Source organism: Salmo salar, chromosome ssa16, assembly GCF_905237065.1.
Source record: "Salmo salar chromosome ssa16, Ssal_v3.1, whole genome shotgun sequence".
In the NCBI taxonomy this organism is placed as follows: domain Eukaryota; kingdom Metazoa; phylum Chordata; class Actinopteri; order Salmoniformes; family Salmonidae; genus Salmo; species Salmo salar.
In genome coordinates, this window is record NC_059457.1 from 67,967,010 (window position 1) to 67,988,364 (window position 21,355).

The 21,355-nt window shown below is 43.1% G+C and overlaps 1 protein-coding gene across 1 annotated transcript in view; it reads right to left on the reverse strand.

Moving 5' to 3' along the window:
• The window catches only part of LOC106574443 (beta-galactoside alpha-2,6-sialyltransferase 2), a 48,851-nt gene extending 28,362 nt beyond the window's left edge, over positions 1 to 20,489 (reverse strand). The window contains exon 1 of the mRNA XM_045697630.1: positions 20,349 to 20,489. The gene's annotated coding sequence lies outside the window, so the exon portion shown is untranslated. The remainder of the gene's footprint in view (positions 1 to 20,348) is intronic.
• Between the last annotated feature and the right edge of the window lie 866 nt (positions 20,490 to 21,355).

A 21,355-nucleotide genomic window follows, 5' to 3' on the forward strand; every position in this document is an offset into this window, starting at 1 on the left:
AACCTGTATATCGTTCGCGTCGGGCTCGTCAGACTACAGGAAAAAAAGGATTCTGCCAGTCTGTGATGAGTAATCGCAGTCCTGATGTCCAGAAGTTATTTTCGGTCATAAGAGACGGTAGTGGCAACATTATATACAAAATATGTAACAAAATAAGTTACAAACAAAGCAAATAAACAAACAAATAAACACGATCGGTTGGGGGCACGTAAAATGTCTGCCGCCTTCTCCATTTCCATTTGTGTGCACCTGTGTAATGATCATGCTGTTTAATCAGCTTATTAATATGCCACACCTGTCAGGTGGATGGATTATCTTGGCAAAGAAGAAATGCTTACTAACAGGGATGTAAACAAAATTTGAGCAAAAATAGCTTTTTGTGCACATGGAACATTTCTTTTATTTCAGCTCATGAAACATGCGACCAACACTTTACATGTTGCGTTTATTAATTGGTTCAGTATACTTTTCTAGTTGCCTTTGCCAAAACACATTCTCCTATTGCCGGTAATCCGCAGCTGGATTCAAAGGCTGTTACAACCCTCCCAAAACAGCCTTCTATCAAGTGCTTAGCAGTGGGGCAGGCAGATGAAAACCAGTTTTAACCGGTAGACTGTCAGTCAGTCTCTAACTCAAATCCCTTCCTCTCTACCCAGCCCTGTGGGTCATTGGTTCATAAGAAGCTGCTGAGCCCTGTATGAAAATTAGACGATGGGAAGACTCTGTGGGATAGGGATGGTGTAATATGCTTTCTTCCCCATCAGTCAAAATACCAGCACTGACAACCTGCTATTTCCCTTGGTTTATGGTTCTGGATCAGCAGGTGTCATGTACAATTTTTTCTACTGCATGCTGTATGGTTGGATTCAGAAGAATATGATCTAATATCTGTACATGCCAGACTTCCTAACAATGTTTTGGGTTGACATAACTAGCTGTTGCTGTCTCGGGGGAGCTAGGGGACATTTCATGTGCTAATACAGTCCCCAGACAGAACCCCAATGCTTTCTTTAGTTCAAACCCCTATGTGCCAAATCAAATCTAATCCAAATGTATTTGTCACTTGCGCCGAATACAACAGATAACGTGAAATGCTTACTTACAAGGCCTTAACCAACAATGCAGTTCAAGAAATAGAGTTAAGAAAATATTTACTAAATAAACTAAAGTAAAAAGGAAAATAAAAAATAATAAAAAGTAACAATAAAATAACCGGTATCGAGTCAATGCGCAGGGGTACAGGTTAGTCGAGGTAATTTCTACATGTAGGTAGGGGTAAAGTGACTATGCACAGATAATAAACAGTGAGTAGCAGCAGTGTAAAAACAAAGGGGGGGGGGGGGGTCATTGTAAATAGTCCAGGTGGCCATTTGATTAATTGTTCAGCAGTCTTATGGCTTGGGGGTAGAAGCTGTTAAGGATTCATTTGGTCCTAGACTTGGCGCTCCGGTACCGCATGCTGTGCGGTAGCAGAGAAAACAGTCTATAACTTGGGTGACTGGAGTCTTTCACAATTTTTTGGGCCCTTTCACACGGGCCCAGTGCCAGCCAGAACTAGGTTGTTTCCACGACAACTTTGGTAATGAGTGGGTGTGTGTGTCCACTGGCCCAATGTGCTGATTTCCTTGCCTGGAATTTGAATGAGATAGCTGTACAGTAATCAGCAAATCTCTTACCCTCAAGGCTGGGTGCTAGGCGCTCTACTGCTCCTCTCCTCTGAAATAACACATTTGGTTTCATCCGCTAAGAAGCCGATACTAACCCTTATGGAGGAACCACATGAAGTGCACACTTTTTCATGTGATCTTATGTGAAGTTAATGTGATCACATGTGACAGCATGTAAAGCAACGTGATAACACGACACTACACGTGAAAACATGATCGCATGGGTAGTGTTCCAAAAATACGTTTTCTAATAATATAATAGATGCAATTTTACATATGGGCGGCCCCACACTGCCAGTGCAAGCACCATGCTCTACCAACTGAGCCATACAGGACCAAATTAAGTTGAATGTGAAATCATGGGATTTTCCACATGTGAAATCGTGTGGTTTTTCTGTAAGGACATTGTCCTTTTCAGAGACGTCATACTGTATATATGAATGGAATCTTAATTAGATATCATGTTTTTAATGCTAAACAGCGATACAACATTCGCTGGTAGCGCATGATTGTATTTCTGAGTGCGTGTGTGCATGATTGGCGGGGTCATTACAAATCCTGTATTAGATAAATGGCGTCATGTTTTTTCAAAGTTTGTTGTGTGCATGAAAGAAATAACGTCCAAACAACATTGAGTGTACTTGTTTAGCCCCAGCGGGAACATCAACATGCATTCCGTTTTAGAGATGCGTGTTCATGAAGCTATCATTGTTTGGAAAGACCAGATAGCATGCCTACTACAGTATATCCTCCTTCCGAACAAGCCTCATGAAAGCGGTAATAGCGGGATTGTTTCTGGCAGACTTAAAACGTGTCTCATAAATATGAGAGGAGTTGGAGAAGGATGCATTTATATTGAATGAAGCTTGAGGAGAATAACATGTAGGCCTACAGTTCCAAATGATATGGCCTGATATGGTGTCCCACTTCGACAGTGATCATTAAATAGCTATGGAGGTGGTATTCTGTTGTGCAACAATGATAGAAATGAAAGGCTTCAGATATTGGTATCAGTGTGATTAATTGTGTCATGGTGAATTACAATTTTCTAGCCTAGGCATCACATAGCAGCCACCTAATGCATCCGTAGGCTCAAATAAACAGAACGGCCACAGCATCGCCGTGAGGTAGGCCATTATGGTGGGTGTTGCAGCAGGCAGCTAAGGATATTGCCAAGGTGATTTCATTTTTTTTTATAAAGTGGGGAATAAATATGCACTTACGTTCTTCGAATAATATTTACAAAACTAAAACAAGACATTTCCTAAAGAAAATATGTGCGCTTGCAAGTCTTGAAGTATTTATGGTTGCAGTGATGTAAAGTACTTACAGTTGAAGTCGGAAGTTTACATACACTTAGGTTGGAGTCATTAAAACTTGTTTTTCCAACCACTCCACAAATTTCTTGTTAAACAAACTATAGTTTTGGCAAGTCGGTTAGGACATATACTATGTGCATGACATAAGTTGTTAGGGACTCTTTTGGAAGAAGCTAGCTAGCTAACGAAGAACAACAAAGAATATCTAGTTAACAGAAGAAAAGAAAGAGAAAATCAGGACAGAAGAAAAAGGATATCAAAGTGAAACAGTTCTCTAAAGACATGAGGCAATAATACAAGAAACAACACTTCTGTAGCTTGTCAACTATGTGTCTGTCTATCCCTGTTCTCTCCTCTCTGCACAGGCCATACAAACGCTTCACACCGCGTGGCCGCTGCCACTCCAACCTGGTGGTCCCAGCGCGCACGACCCACGTGGAGTTCCAGGTCTCCGGCAGCCTCTGGAACTGCCGGTCTGCAGCCAACAAGGCTGAGTTCATCTCAGCCTATGCTACCCTCCAGTCCCTAGACTTCCTGGCGCTGACGGAAACATGGATTACCACAGATAACACTGCTACTCCTACTGCTCTCTCTTCGTCTGCCCACGTGTTCTCGCATACCTCTAGAGCATCGAGCCAGCGGGGTGGTGGCACTGGAATCCTCATCTCTCCCAAGTGGACATTCTCTCTTTCTCCCCTGACCCATCTGTCTATCTCCTCATTTGAATTCCATGCTGTCACAGTTACCAGCCCTTTCAAGCTTAACATCCTTATCATTTATCGCCCTCCAGGTTCCCTTGGAGAGTTCATCAATGAGCTTGACGCCTTGATAAGTTCCTTTCCTGAGGATGGCTCACCTCTCACAGTTCTGGGTGACTTTAACCTCCCCACGTCTACCTTTGACTCATTCCTCTCTGCCTCCTTCTTTCCACTCCTCTCCTCTTTTGACCTCACCCTCTCACCTTCCCCCCCTACTCACAAGGCAGGCAATACGCTTGACCTCATCTTTACTAGATGCTGTTCTTCCACTAATCTCATTGCAACTCCCCTCCAAATCTCCGACCACTACCTTGTATCCTTTTCCCTCTTGCTCTCATCCAGCACTTCTCACTCTGCCCCTACTCGGATGGTATTGCGCCGTCCCAACCTTCGCTCTCTCTCTCCTGCTACTCTCTCCTCTTCCATCCTATCATCTCTTCCCTCTGCTCAAACCTTCTCCAACCTATCTCCTGATTCTGCCTCCTCAACCCTCCTCTCCTCCCTTTCTGCATCCTTTGATTTTCTCTGTCCCCTATCCTCCAGGCCGGCTCGGTCCTCCCCTCCTGCTCCGTGGCTCGACGACTCACTACGAGCTCACAGAACAGGGCTCCGGGCAGCCGAGCGGAAATGGAGGAAAACTCGCCTCCCTGCGGACCTGGCATCCTTTCACTCACTCCTCTCTACATTCTCCTCTTCTGTCTCTGCTGCTAAAGCCACTTTCTACCACTAAATTCCAAGCATCTGCCTCTAACCCTAGGAAGCTCTTTGCTACCTTCTCCTCCCTCCTGAATCCTCCTCCCCCTCCCCCCCTCCTCCCTCTCTGCGGATGACTTCGTCAACCATTTTGAAAAGAAGGTTGACGATATCCGATCCTCGTTTGCTAAGTCAAACGACACCGCTGGTCCTGCTCACACTGCCCTACCCTGTGCTTTGACCTCTTTCTCCCCTCTCTCTCCAGATGAAATCTCGCGTCTTGTGACGGCCGGCCGCCCAACAACCTGTCCACTTGACCCTATCCCCTCCTCTCTTCTCCAGACCATTTCCGGAGACCTTCTCCCCTTCCTCACCTCGCTCATCAACTCATCCTTGACCGCTGGCTACGTCCCTTCCGTCTTCAAGAGAGCGAGAGTTGCACCCCTTCTGAAAAAAACCTACACTCGATCCCTCCGATGTCAACAACTACAGACCAGTATCCCTTCTTTCTTTTCTCTCCAAAACTCTTGAACGTGCCATCCTTGGCCAGCTCTCCTGCTATCTCTCTCAGAATGACCTTCTTGATCCTAATCAGTCAGGTTTCAAGACTGGGCATTCAACTGAGACTGCTCTTCTCTGTGTCACGGAGGCTCTCCGCACTGCTAAAGCTAACTCTCTCTCCTCTGCTCTCATACTTCTAGACCTATCTGCTGCCTTTGATACTGTGAACCATCAGATCCTCCTCTCCACCCTCTCCGAGTTGGGCATCTCCGGCGCGGCCCACGCTTGGATTGCGTCCTACCTGACAGGTCGCTCCTACCAGGTGGCGTGGCGAGAATCTGTCTCCGCACCATGCGCTCTCACCACTGGTGTCCCCCAGGGCTCTGTTCTAGGCCCTCTCCTATTCTCGCTATACACCAAGTCACTTGGCTCTGTCATATCCTCACATGGTCTCTCCTATCATTGCTATGCAGACGACACACAATTAATCTTCTCCTTTCCCCCTTCTGATAACCAGGCGGCGAATCGCATCTCTGCATGTCTGTCAGACATATCAGTGTGGATGACGGATCACCAGCTCAAGCTGAACCTCGGCAAGACGGAGCTGCTCTTCCTCCCGGGGAAGGACTGCCCGTTCCATGATCTCGCCATCACGGTTGACAACTCCCTTGTGTCCTCCTCCCAGAGTGCTAAGAACCTTGGCGTGATCCTGGACAACACCCTGTCGTTCTCCACTAACATCAAGGCGGTGACCCGATCCTGTAGGTTCATGCTCTACAACATTCGCAGAGTACGACCCTGCCTCACACAGGAAGCGGCGCAGGTCCTAATCCAGGCACTTGTCATCTCCCGTCTGGATTACTGCAACTCGCTGTTGGCTGGGCTCCCTGCCTGTGCCATTAAACCCCTACAACTCATCCAGAACGCCGCAGCCCGTCTGGTGTTCAACCTTCCCAAGTTCTCTCACGTCACCCCGCTCCTCCGCTCTCTCCACTGGCTTCCAGTTGAAGCTCGCATCCGCTACAAGACCATGGTGATTGCCTACGGAGCTGTGAAGGGAACGGCACCTCTATACCTTCAGGCTCTGATCAGGCCCTACACCCAAACAAGGGCACTGCGTTCATCCACCACTGGCCTGCTGGCCCCCCTACCTCTGAGGAAGCACAGTTCCCGCTCAGCCCAGTCAAAACTGTTCGCTGCTCTGGCACCCCAATGGTGGAACAAGCTCCCTCACGACGCCAGGACAGCGGAGTCAATCACCACGTTCCGGAGACACCTGAAACCCCACCTCTTTAAGGAATACCTAGGATAGGATAAAGTAATCCTTCTAACCCCCCCCCTTAAAATATTTAGATGCACTATTGTAAAGTGGTTGTTCCACTGGATATCATAAGGTGAATGCACCATTTTGTAAGTCGCTCTGGATAAGAGCGTCTGCTAAATGACTTAAATGTAAATGTAAAATAAGTAATTTTTCCAACAATTGGTTACAGACAGATTATTTCACTGTATCACAATTCCAGCGGGTCAGACGTTTACATACATTAAGTTGACTGTGCCTTTAAACAGCTTGGAAAATTCCAGAAAATTATGTCATGGCTTCAGAAGCTTCTGATAGGCTAATTGACATAATTTGAGTCAATTGGAGGTGTACCTGTGGATGTATTTCAAGGCCTACCTTCAAACTCAGTGCCTCTTTGCTTGACATCAGTGGAAATCAAAAGAAATCATCCAAGACCTCCAAAAAAATGTGTAGACCTCCACAAGTCTGGTTCATCCTTTGGAGCAATTTCCAAACGCCTGAAGGTACCACGTTCATCTGTACAAACAATAGTACGCAAGTATAAACACCATGGGTCCACGCAGCCGTCATACCACTCAGGAAGGAGAAGCGTTCTGTCTCTTAGAGATGAACGTACTATGGTGCGAAAAGTGCAAATCAATCCCAGAACAACAGCAAAGGCCGTTGTGAAGATGCTGGAAGAAACAGGTACAAAAGTATCTATATCCACAGTAAAAGGAGTCCTATATCAACATCGGCTCAGCAAGGAGGAAGCCACTGCTCCAAAACTGCCATAAAAAAGCCAGACTACGGTTTGCAACTGCACATTGGGACAAAGATCGTACTTTTTGGAGAAATGTCCTCTGGTCTGATGAAACAAAAATAGAACTGTTTGGCCATAATGACCATCGTTATGTTTGGAGGAAAAAGGGGGAGTCTTGCAAGCCAAAGAACACCATTCCAACCGTGAGGCACAGGGGTGGCAGTATCATGTTGTGGGGGTGCTTTGCTGCAGGAGGGACTGGTGCACTTCACAAAATAGATGGCATCATGAGGGAAGGAAAATGATGTGGATATATTGAAGCAACATCTCAAGACATCAGTCAGGAAGTTAAAGCTTGGTCGCAAATGGGTCTTCCAAATGGACAATGACCCCAAGCATACTTCCAAAGTTGTGGCAAAATGGTTAAAGGACAACAAAGTCAAGGTATTGGAGTGGCCATCACAAAGCCCTGACCTCGATCCTATAGAAAATTTGTGGGCAGAACTGAGAAAGCGTGTGTGAACAAGGAGGCCTACAAACCTGACTCAGTTACACCAACTCTGTCAGGAGGAATGGGCCAAAATTCACCCAACTTATTGTGGGAAGCTTGTGGAAAGCTACCCGAAACGTTTGACCCAAGTTAAACAATTTAAAGGCAATGCTACCAAATACTAATTGATTGTATGCAAACTTCTGACCCACTGGGAATGTGATGAAAGAAATAAAAGCTGAAATAAATAATTCTCTCTACTATTATTCTGACATTTCACATTCTTAAAATAAAGTGGTGATCCTAACTGACCTAAGACAGGACATTTTTTCTAGGATTAAAGGTCAGGAATTGTGCAAAACTGAGTTTAAATGTATTTGGCTAAGGTGTATGTAAACTTCCAACTTAAACTGTAAGTAAAAAATACTTTAAAGTACTACTTAAGTAGTTTTTTTGGGTATCTGTACTTTACTTTTTATATTTTTGACAACTTTTCCTTTTACTCAACTACATTCCTAAAATAAATAATGTACTTTTTACTGAATACATTTTCCCTGACACCCAAAAGTACTCGTTACATTTTGAATGCTTAGCTGGACAAGAAAATTGTCGAATTTACGCAGTTATCCAGAGAAAATACCTAGTCATCCCTACTGCCTCTGATCTGGCAGACTCAATAAACACAAATCCTTAGGTTGTGAATTTTGTCTGAGTGTTGAACTGTGCCCCTCGCTATCCATAAATAAAAAGAAAATAAGACATTTTTAATGATTTATACTTTTACTTTTGATACTTAAGTACATTTAAAACCAAATACTTTTTGACTTTTACTTTTTGACTTTCGGTTTTACTTGAGTCATTTTTTTTTAAGGTATCTTTACTTTTACTCAAGTATGAAAATCAGGTACTTTTTCCACCACTGTAAGGTTGTTAAATAGTAGTGGTAGTGACAGCAGTAGTGACGGTAGTAGTAGTAATAGGGTTGTCAAAGGTTATGTGAAAGTGAGTTATTTTGGGGTTTGTAAGTGTGGAGTTATTATAGCAGGATATATTGCGCTAGTATAGTAGACTAGATTATTGTAGTAGGATATAGTGCACTAGTATAGTAGACTAGATTATTATAGTAGGATATAGTGGGCTAGTATAGTAGGCTAGATTATTATAGTAGGATATAGTGGGCTAGTATAGTAGGCTAGATTATTATAGTAGGATATAGTGGGCTAGTATAGTAGGCTAGAGTATTATAGTAGGATATAGTGGGCTAGTATAGTAGGCTAGAGTATTATAGTAGGATATAGTGGGCTAGTATAGTAGGCTAGAGTATTATAGTAGGATATAGTGGGCTAGTATAGTAGGCTAGAGTATTATAGTAGGATATAGTGGGTTAGTATTATAGGATCATAAACCGTAGGATGTGTTTTTAAACTCTCAAAATGGTTTAGTTTAGTGGTCATGACCAGTTTCACAGCTCCAGGCAAGAACACCATCTAGACCAGGTATGGAAGTTGCTGGTCACATGACCAGTTTCACAGCTCCAGGCAAGAACACACTCTAGGCCAGGTATGGAAATCGCATTACCTAGGAAATACAGATTCAAGGAGAAAGACACTATGGGGTGAAATAGTTCCTCTTGCATCCCCATGTGGATCAGTTGAATAAGAAATGCCTCACTAGAATATGTCTCATCCAAATTTCAGAGCACGGAATTTCAATGTGGGATTTGAAAGGATGAGGGAGCTTTGTTGAGGTAAGAGAGAAAAAAGATGCTATTCACTTTGGAACTAAGCACAGTCTGCACACTTGTGTTCGCCAAGCAGCTTGTAGGCGAGGAGAGAGCAGCCGCCCAGTTCACAAAATATAGAACTTGGAGATGAGATGACTGGCTCAGAGACAGTTCAGTCAGGATCACTTTGACACGCTACATTCAAGATACAAGATGGCACTGTAATGTATGGCTGCCGTCTTAAGAGCTCCGATGCATATTTGCTACTTTATTATTGCCATGCATCAAGGCTCAGACCAACTAAACCGCTTCTATCCTCTGGCCATAAGACTGTTAAATGGCTAACAACTACTGCTCTCTCTCTCCCACAGACTATCCACACTGACTCTATGCCTATCCACAGGTCTCTACCCAGTCAGACACAACCTGCGCTGCTGCTAAAATCATTACTCCAATTATTAGATTTATTTCTCCATTACACTGCTGTCTATTGACTATTGATTGCGTTTACCATTAGCATTTATCTATTGATCCTGCTATTGGTCACTATTATTTCTCTTTGCTATATTCTCTTTACCTGCTCTAACCACTAGGTAGCCTAGTGGTTAGAGCGTAACCGAAAGGTTGCAAGTTTGAATCCCTGAGCTGACAAGATAAAAATCTGCCGTTCTGCCCCTGAACAAGACAGTTAACCCACAGTTCCTAGGCCGTCATCAAAACTAAGAATGTGTTCTTAACTGACTTGCCTAGTTAAATAAATAAATTACCATTATATACCGAGTATACAAAACATTAAGAACACCTGCTCTTTCGCTGACATAGACTGACCAGGTAAATCCAGGTGAAAGCTATGATCCCTTATTGATGTCACTTTTATTTATTTGTATGCTGCTGCTAATCTATGCATAGTCACTTTACCCATACATACAGTTGAAGTCGGAAGTTTACATACACCTTAGCCAAATACATTTAAACTCAGTTTTTCACAATTCCTGACATTTAATCCCAGTAGAAATTCCCTGTTTTAGGTCAGTTAGGATCACCACTTTATTTTAAGAATGTGAAATGTCAGAATAATAGTAGAGAGAATGATTGGATATAAGGCAGGAACCTGGCCCTATCTCCCCCTCTCTCAGATGTGGTTTTATGAATCAGCTCAGTTATCTGAGGCACAGAGGAAACATCCACAGCTGTTGTTTGGCTTCCCTTGTCTATCTCAGCCATGCTGTTTCTGTTTTTGGTGCGATTATTCGCAAATGAAAGAAACACAAAAGAACTGTCAATCTCCCTCGGCCTGGGGCTCCATGCAAGATCTCACCTCGTGGAGTTGCAATGATCATGAGAATGGTGAGGAATCAGCCCAGAACTACACGGGAGGATCTTGTCAATGATCTCAAGGCAGCTGGGACCATAGTCACCAAGTAAACAATTGGTAACACACTACGCCGTGAAGGACTGAAATCCTACAGCGCCCGCAAGGTCCCCCTGCTCAAGAAAGCACATATACATGCCCGTCTGAAGTTTGCCAATGAACATCTGAATGATTCAGAGGACAACTGGATGAAAGTGTTGTGGTCAGATGAGACCCAAATGGATCTCTTTGGCATCAACTCAACTTGCCGTGTTTGGAGGAGGAGGAATGCTGCCTATGACCCCAAGAACACCATCCCCACCGTCAAACATGGAGGTGGAAACATTATTCTTTGGTGGTGTTTTTACTAAGGGGACAGGACAACTTCACCGCATCAAAGGGATGAAGGACGGGGCCATGTACCGTCAAATCTTGGGTGAGAACCTCCTTCCCTCAGCCAGGGCATTGAAAATGTGTCGTGGATGGGTATTCCAGCATGACAATGACCCAAAACACACGGCCAAGGCAACAAAGGAGTGGCTCAAGAAGAAGCACATTTAGGTCCTGGAGTGGCCTAGCCAGTCTCCAGACCTTAATCCCATAGAAAATCTGTGGAGGGAGCTGAAGGTTCGAGTTGCCAGACATCAGCCTCGAAACCTTAATGACTTGGAGAAGATCTGCAAAGAGGAGTGGGACAAAATCCCTCCTGAGATGTGTGCAAACCCGGTGGCCAACTACAAGAAACGTCTGACCTCTGTGATTGCCAACAAGGGTTTTGCCACCAAGTACTAAGTCATGTTTTGCAGAGGGGTCAAATACTTATTTCCCTCATTAAAATGCAAATCATTTTATAACATTTTTGACATGCGTTTTTCTGGATTTTTTTGTTGTTATTCTGTCTCTCACTGTTCAAATAAACCTACCATTAAAATTATGTGTCCTGCCCCCCAAAGGGCTGTGAGACATAGGTTTAATCCTTGACACATGATAAGTGGGATGGGGCCGGAGGGGCAGATCTCGGATGGACAACCATACCCTATGCCTGAGACGATACCGGGTAGCCGGGGTCCGGTGGCGGTCCACTTCTCGCCGATACCTGGAGGTAGTCTTGAGAAGAGCCAACTTGGCCCTCTTCCAGTTACGACGAGACAGCGGCGGACAAACATCTGGGCCTTGGGTATGCCGTCCTCTTCCTTATGCTCCGGGAAGAGCGGGGGCTGATAACCCAGGGAACACTCGATATGCGAGAGCCCGGTGGCAGAGCAGGGGAGCGTGTTGCGTGCGTATTCAACCCACACGAGTTGCTGGCTCCAGGTGGTGGGTTTGGCGAAAAGACAGCGAAGAGTCGTCTCTAGGTCTTGATTGGCTCACTCCGACTAGCCATTGGACTGAGGAGAAGCAGAATAGGTGAATGGATGATCTCTGCATGTATGGTTCCCACCGTGAAGCATGGAGGAGGAGGTGTGATGGTGCTTTGCTGGTGACACTGTCAGTGATTTATTTAGAATTCAAGGCACACTTAACCAGCATGGCTACCACAGCATTCTGCAGTGATATGCCATCCCATCTGGTTCGCACTTAGTGGGACTATCATTTGTATTTCAACAGGGCAATGACCCAAAACACACCTCCAGGCTGTGTAAGGGCTATTTGACCAAGAAGGAGAGTGATGGAGTGCTGCATCAGATGACCTGGCCTCCACAATCACCGACCACAACCCAATTAAGATGGTTTGGGATGAGTTGCCCCACAGAGTGAAGGAAAAGCAGCCAACAAATGCTCAGCATATGTGGGGAACTCCTTCCAGACTGTTGGAACAGCATTCCAGGGGAAACTCGTTCAGAGAATGCCAAGATTGTGCAAAGGGTGGCTACTTTGAAGAATCTCAAATATAAAATATATTTTGATTTGTTTAACACTTTTGTGGTTACTACATGATTCCATACGTGTTATTTCATGTCTTGTCTAGAAAATTTTACAAATAATGAACAAATCTTGAATGAGTAAGTGTGTCCAAACTTTTGACTGTTAATATAAAATTCTATTCATATCGGTAGATGAATTTATTTCTACTGGATGCCATTTATGAAGATTCTTGATTGTATTTTTATTAGTGCTGTCAGAGTTAATCAGTTAACTCGAGTTAACTTTTTATCATTTTTGTGCACTTTTCTTCTCATTAATAATTTCCCTTGTCTGAAAGCTCTCAAAATGCACTGACAACGTCAAAATACATCATCTATACAGCTAAATACAACAATGTATTTACAATGTATCTGTAAATACAACAATGTATCTGTCTAAACAAGTTGACATTGCGATTATAGAAAGTATGCTTTATCAATTTACCAGATTTTGCTTACTGTTACTTTGGACAGAATCAAGACTTCAATATTCTTGTAAAGCCTGGAGAAATGTAACCACTACCAAATTATAGACAGAGCTATGGAGTCAAGTACTGACCATCCATAAGCATGTTTTGAGGCTATACAGTGTTTGTTTAAATGTACTTGTTTAGAAACATTGGAGTAAAAATAAGCTTATATTTTGGGTTCTGATGGGCTACAACAGTTGAACTAAGCTCATGAGGCATTGATATGAGTCAATGGGTCCATATCATTCATTTATCATTCTTAAAATGGATGTAGAAACTACGGATTGTCCCTTTTTAAATTACAGTTCAATTTGAGCAAATTCTGAATATGCGATTAATCATGATTAATCTCAGCAAATCCTGCGATTAACTCGATTACATTTTGAATTGTTGACAGCACTAGTTTTTATTTTTGTGCGTTTTGCGCTTGAAGAGCAAGTCTAAGTGGAAGTGGTCACACTTTCCCATCGTGTATCATTCAGATATGAAAAATCTTTCCACCCTTCATCATGATTCTGAAGGATGGTAATCAAATGTATAAGCCTTCTGTTTGGCTGGTGGGCCGAATCCAGAGCCCATTCCTCACTCAGGAGGGTGTACCATGCCAATGTGTCATGTAGTAAGCTGTCATCATCCCTCATCTACCCCCTCCAACAATTTTCATATTTTCATGTAGCTCTGCTCTCTGCAGCATTCTCTCTCTCCTCTTTCATCTTCTTTAAGCTTTCCTCTCTCTCTCTCTCGCTCTCTCTCTCTCTCTCTCACATCAGGCAGGAATGTGAGGAACAGAACACAAAATCTCCCATCTTTGAATAACCTTGCAGCGGCTCAGTCCTAGCCATCCTTCCATATCCTCTTTGCTTTGGGAGGCTGAAAATTACACCCTTCAGCTCTCCAGTCTACTGAGTAGAATCTACTCTGCCAATTACCTGTGACCCGTATTCATCTGTCCCTCCAGGGCGCCCAGCCATCCTCCTCCAAATGGGTCAGAACTGAGCTTAGCATGGTGCCCAGTACTCTCCAGCTGTCTCTCACCCACAACAAGGGCTGCGGAAGAGAAGTTTCTCTCTCCATCGCAGTCTGAAAGCTTTCTGGGCCCATTAGTTTAGTGGGTGGGAGCTGTGTTCTACTTGTGTGTGTGCGCTAGCCTACTTTTGCACTACTTCTCCAGATTTATTTTAAACCCTGCTACTATGATAATGCCTTCTCATCTCCCGCTGTCTCTCAGAGAGCGCTTGTAAGTGATATATTATTGTCTGTCAGCACACAAATTCCAGGAAAAAAAAGCTCCTGTGAATAAAAAGGGGGAGTATTGTTTCTTTATCCACCTGTCAAATAAAAAGAAAGCTGCAAGACTGGATGGCGACTAATAAATCGGTCCAATGATTAGATCATGTTGACAACAAAGACTAAAATGTGGCGTTTCATCAGGTGGATACATTTTAAGTAACAGTAAGTAGTAAGACACCAGTCTTCTCTCTCAAACACACACCCTCCGCCAACTCTAATGGGGCATTTCATTCAGTCAAACATATTCGATGCTCAGTCTGCTGACTGAGGTGGGGCTACTACTGCCGCCCCTGTGTGCTGCAACTCAGAATATACATGAGTAGAAAGTAGTCTCCCTGTACATTTCTGAAATGGAATTGTATCGTCAGGTGAAGCAAATACGCAGTCACGCGTGCATGAGCGTGTGCACATACATTATATACAAATCATTTCTATTCAAAAATGCACTGCAGAGAACACCAGAAGAAGAATTATCACAAAAAACATTGAATTATTGTAATGTTTTTTTTATGTCAATTAATCCCATAAGGGATGGGTTGCCAACTGGCAATTTGTCATTCCTTCATGCATTCATTCATTGTAATCCATGAATTCATTGTCATTCATTCATTCATTGTAATTCATTCATTCAAAAATGTAATTCATACACACACACACACACATTGCCCTCTATACACAGTACTGTCTGTCTTGCATGCTGCTGACACACAAACATCACAGCAAGTCATGGTTTACTTACTATGCAACACTCAAATTGATTAAATCCTCTTTGCTAACAGAAGACAAGGATGTCAAACAGAACAACTCCTTTCCTCAAACATGTAAGCCTATCTTCCCAACACACACATAAGGACGACAAAGTCTAATCCTTTGTCTTTCGCTTCTGCAGCATAGATTTACAAACTGGAGATTAACAAAGAAAATTGGCTGCGGATTATTTTTCTTCCTGTTTTAATATGATGTTTATTCCACCATACAAACTGTACAGAGCAGTACGCACAGATATGCAGGGACAGATTGCAGTTAGTCCCCGTCTCTGTGACAAGACAGGAAGTGACAGCTGGTGGGACTGTGAAAGAGGAGAGGAGGTTCAGTAGGAATGAACTGAGTCAGGCTGTGTGACTGACTGAGCATCTGGAATAAACAGGAAGCATTCAAATTACAGTAGGAGCCGAAAAGGAAACTAGGCTACCCTGAGACGTTAGCTCAGTCACGAACCCTCTGGGTGCATTGATCCTCACAAAATGGACTATGGCCTTATTACTATATCTCAATGGGTTTGTTAACCTACAGTGTATGGGCAGAGCAAAGCAGAAGTAAGTTCTACTTTACAATAACTTACTGTATGCTCTGATAGTCACCTGTATTCTGCCGTAGATAAGAGCTATACAGAGTCTGAATGTACAGAGCAAGCTGGATGAGGAAGGGTTTAAGGGACTGGTAAATATGTAGTCTCAGATATCCCAGACCTTCGGAGCATTGTGAGCTAGGCAATGGCCAGAACATTGGAATATTGAGGGAGGCAACCTGTATGTCTCTAGAGAGACTAGTAAATATGTGTAAAAGGAGTGAACGGATGCTCCAATGGAGACACAGTAGGAACTGATTTCCTGCCAAACACCTGCCACCTTGTTTGGAGGACAGAGATATTCATTTCTCAATATTGAACCAACGTCTTCTCTGTAGGAGAACAGCCTGGCAATCTTATATAGGGAAACAACCTGTTTGTGTCTCCACATCCTTCTCTTTGTACTTCAGAGCGGTGATGATGGGAGAATGTAAATTGATTGATTACAGTCTGCTTCTTGGTCATAATAAGGATATTTATGAGAGACGGAAGACAAAACTCACATCAAAAAGCGTTCGCGCCGATTACCCAGGCAGGAATAGACAACTGGCACAAAGACAAAAAGATCCAGATGACATGTTGTGTTTACTCTGGGTAGATGCGTCACAGTGTGGTCTGTGTTTTCCTGTGATTCCTCTGCATGTCCAGGGGGTGAAGATCAACATGAGAATAATAGATCTGATTAGATGGCTTTGATGTGACCTCCAGGAAGTAGAGTGGTTATTCCCAGAATCTCAGGCAGGGAGGGAGGGGGTGAGAGAGGAGATGGGGAGGGGGAGTGGATAAAGGGTTGGTGATAGACTGTAGAGTACTCTGCATGTAACCCTGTCTGTGTTGCAGATTGATATCATAGTTTGGATTCTATGAACAAAAGGAAGTTAGGGGAATTATTATTATTCCTATACAGTGTTGGTATGTACTACATGTAGTTTAACTAGTAATTGAAGTACATTTTACAGTAGCTTGGTGGTAGTTGGACTAAAGTCTTGGTAGTGTTTTAGTAGTTTAACTTTATTTTGCCATGTAGCGGTGTAGCTAATTAATGGAACAGCACACAACTTTTTTTTGCTAAAATAATATTTTAAAAAATGATTAAGTTGGCAAGAATTTCCTTTCTTTTTCGGCAGCAGACCCGCCTAATTCTCAATTTAAATATAGTTTTTGTGTTTAATAGGCTAAATTACACATTCTGACTGAAGAGCGATCTGTTTTCTTGCAATTTGTAGTCTATGAAGTTTCAGATTTAGATATAAAAAAAAAAATCCGGAAGTAGTTTTGTATATTCTTCTTAAGGGTAGCTTTGGGGGAGCTTAACTTCTTCCAGTGTGAAGTAATTGGTAGCTTGATAAACTGTGTTTTCAGAGTCGGTTCCCCAACACTGTTCCTAGGCTTGAACCTACTAACTGCTTATTATCGGAAACTGACAACAGGCTCCTCCTTCTCCTCCTAGCTCACTAGTGATGTGAGGAAATGGTGATTGTGTAATAACACAGGGCTGAGGGCCTTCTCAGAGTATGTAAGTGGCCAAGAAGCCCTGCTGTGTCTTCCAACCGGCTGGTGTCAGAGTGCCAGGCGGACTGATAGTAGCTGCCAACCTCAAATGAATGCAATATATCGACTGTCAGAGACCGAGATTATAAATGGCTTCTACTGATTTACAGTCTGAGTCAGAGATCACGTCTGTGTGTCTCTGTGGTTTTGAGAGACAGAAGGGGAGATGAGAGACAGGGAGAGAGTGAGAGATTTTTCATCTGCGTCTCGGTATTGGAAACGGAGAGATGGAGAAAGAGACTTCTAATGTCTCTCTCTCTCTCAGTATTGGGAGGGGGTAGAAGGCGAGAGAGAGAGAGACAGTATCGAGTGACACATAGATCCCTCTATAAACACTTTCTCTCTCTGCCAGCCAGGCCTCGGCGGGGGTGTTTGGCACTGAAGGTCAGTCACCATGCCAGTAGTATAGCTTCAGACAGAAGAGTAGCCACTCAGAACCACAGAAAAAACAAACACTCATTTGTCCCTCAAAAGGATAAGTTTCATTAGTTTCACAGCAAAGTAATTGGGAGATTGTGATTTAATATCGCTGCTCTGTTGAGCTTACAGCTTGAGTTGAGATAAGCTGGTGGATGAACATGAAATAACACGGAAGCGTGACATAGGACAGTCAGAAACACACTCTCCAGAATAGACTACCATCTTTGATATTGAGAAATACGTATCTAAACGAATGGACTTTATGATCAAGTGGACCATCTCCCAGCACCACAACCATACCCAGGAAGGATGGTAGTAGCCTCTCCACCAAAGTTGGGGTCAATTCCATTCCCTGTCAGGTGGAACATGGAACTCCTCAATTAGAGAATAATCTAATTCTGACTGAATTAACTTCAGACTGACAGAGTTGACACTCACTCTGTTGTTCACTTCAAACACACATGGGTAAAGGATTCCATAGGAATTTTGGAGACAAGAGACATCCTTTATATATACAGTATATATTTTGATATATACACTGCCGGTCAAAAAGTTTTAGAACACCTACTCATTAAAAGTGGTTTTCTTTATTTTTTACAATTTGTAGAATAATAGTGCAGACATCAAAACTATGAAATAACACATATGGAATCATGTAGTAACCAAAAAAAAAAGAGTTAAACAAATCTTATATTTGAGATTCTTCAAAGCAGCCACCTTTTGCCTTGATGACAGCTTTGCACACTCTTGGCATTCTCTCAACCAGCTTCATGAGATAGTCATCTGGAATGCATTTCAATTAACAAGTGTGCCTTCTTAAAAAAGTTAATTTATGGAATTTATTTCCTTCTTAATGCATTTGAGCCAATCCTTTGTGCTGTGACAAGGTAGGGGGGATACTGAAGATAGGTCTATTTGGTAAAGACCAAATCCATATTTATGGCAAGAACAGCTCAAATAAGCAAAGAGAATCCATCATTACTTTAAGACAAGACGGTTAGTCAATACGGAAAATGTAAAGAAATGTCAAAGTTTCTTCAAGTGCAGTCACAAAAACCATCAAGCGCTACGATGAAACTGGCTCTCATGAGGACCGCCACAGGAAAGGAAGACCCAGAGTTACCTCTGCTGCAGAGGATAAGTTCATTAGCTTTACCAGACTCAGAAATTGCAGCCCAAATAAATGCTTCCGAGTTCAAGTAACAGACACATCTCAACATCAACTGTTCAGAGGAGACTGCGTGAATCAGACCTTCATGGTTAAATTGCTGCAAAGAAACCACTACTAAAGGACACTAATAAGAAGAGACTTGCTTGGGCCAAGAAACATGAGCAATGGACATTAGACCTGTGGAAATTTGTGGAACTCCGCATGTGTATTTCCCAACGTAAAGCATGGAGGAGGAGTGATGGTGTGGGGGTGCTTTTCTGGTGACACTGTCTGTGATTTATTTAGAATTCAAGGCGCACTTAACCAGCATGGCTACCACAACATTCTGCAGTGATACGCCATCCCATCGAGTTCGGGCTTAGTGGGACTATCATTTGTTTTTCAACAGGACAATGACCCAACACACCTCCAGGCTGTGTAAGGGCTATTTTACCAAGAAGGAGAGGGATGGAGTGCTGCATCAGATGACCTGGCCTCCACAATCCCCCGACCTCAACCAAATTGAGATGGTTTGGGATAAGTCGGACCGCAGAGTGAAGGAAAAACAGCCAACAAGTGCTCAGCATATGTGGGAACTCCTTCAAGACTGTTGGAAAAGCATTCCAGGTGAAGCTGGTGGAGAGAATGCCAAGAGTTTGCAAAACTGTCATCAAGGCAAAGTGTGGTTATTTGAAGAAATTCAAATATAAAATATATTTTGACACTTAACACTTTTTTTTTTTGGTTACTACATCATTCCATACGGGTTATTTCATAGTTTTGATGTCTTCTCTATTATTCTACAATGTAGAAAATTGTAAAAATAAAGAAAAACCCTTGAATGAGTAGGTGTTCTAAAATGTTTGACCGGTAGTGTATATACACTTTATATACAGTATATAAATAAGCAAATTAATGAAGAGATGGCAGCTAGTGTAACTACACATCGTCATGAAAGGCCCACAAAACTGCCGGACGAGCAAGGATAGGGCACAATCAGAGTATTGTACATCGTTATTGCCTCGTTATTGTTATTCTTATTGTGTTACTTTTTATTATTACTTTTTATTTCAGTCTACTTGGTAAATATTTTCTTAACTCTTCTTGAACAGCACTGTTGGTTAAGGGCTTATAAGTAAGCACTTCACGGTAAAGTCTACACTTGTTTTATTTTTTGCCTTTTGTCAAAGTTTGATTTGATGAAAGACGTGAACAACAGCACAGAGACAGAAATGAGCATCCGAAGGAAACGGCCCCCACTGTAGCAAGTGGGAGAAAACAATTACAGTGCTGAAAATAGAATCAAATCAAGTCCAGAATTCAATCTCCACAACACAAACCTCAAGGTGCCTTAAACGTTGGTAATACAATATATTGTGTTCCTATATGAGATAGTAATACAATCTTAGCTCAGCGATCCACTCTTCTGTTTCACATATTGTAGTACTACGACATGGCTTCAGCAGTTTAGAACTGTAATGTCCTTGAACATTCTATATAATGGAAAGCATCCATTCTCTGCTACCTCTCTCCTCACGTCTGCTTCCCCCCCCTCTGAATTCAAAGCACTGTGCCTTCCAATTCCCTCACTCTCTCCACGGGAACTAAATCACTCCATTTCATCTGCAAATTGAGCATTGACCACTTAAAGAGGTGCGAATGATGTACCTGTTTTCTCCACGCACCGCATATAGATGTCGGACAGGCTCATTCGTTCCATCCCCCTCCTCTCCTCTGAGTCTATCTATAGGACTTTGAAGGACGTGGAAGAATCGTGTGATCAAGGTAGTGGAAGGGTTAAACAGAGGTAGATTCTCTCTCTAGGGTGGTGAGAGAGAGAGAGAGAGAGAGAGAGAGAGAGAGAGAGAGAGAGAGAGAGAGAGAGAGAGAACCGTGATTACCCATTACATGGATTATTGCGAGACAGAGAGGAAAACAAGTTGTGTAAAGGAATGTGTTGTTAACCCTTTCACTTCATGTTGGTTTCTCAGGCTACTCTGTGTGGTGGGATTGAGATACAGATGATATTTCTACACTTCAATAAACCATGCTAGACAATTGTAGAGCCAAACACAACATATGCAAATATGGTGTTATCCTGAGTGCAACATCTTTAGCATGTTTACTGTGACAATACTTCAATTTGGAAGCTGCATGTTTGTAATATGTCTGAAACTTTGGCAAGCTGAGTTGTTGATTAACCCAGTGAACGGTTACAGGGTAGACCCCAGAGAGGCTGGTTGGGGTCGAGACTAGGAGCTCTGACTGTGGGAACAGATGAGGAGGAGGATGACTCCATTACATGTGCTCTCTCTTCCTGGAGCCAGACTTTCCAGTGGGGGCCAAGGAAGAGCCGGGTTATAGTGTCAGCTCTCCCACACACACACACACACACACACACACACACACACACACACACACACTGATCAGCACTCAGCACTGGGGCTAGTGGCTGAAACACAGGAGCAGTAACTAAAGTTGAAATCTGCCTCTCTTAGATTGACTGTACTCCGCAGTCAGGACGCTCCTGTCCTAGACACGTGTTTGCTCATAATGACAGTTGATTCAGCAGGAACGTGTTTGGCATGGCAGAATGATCATCTGTGTATGGAACACAGAGAACTCTTAGTGCCCATCTATTAGGGGTACTTGAGTCATGCAGCATTACCATAATT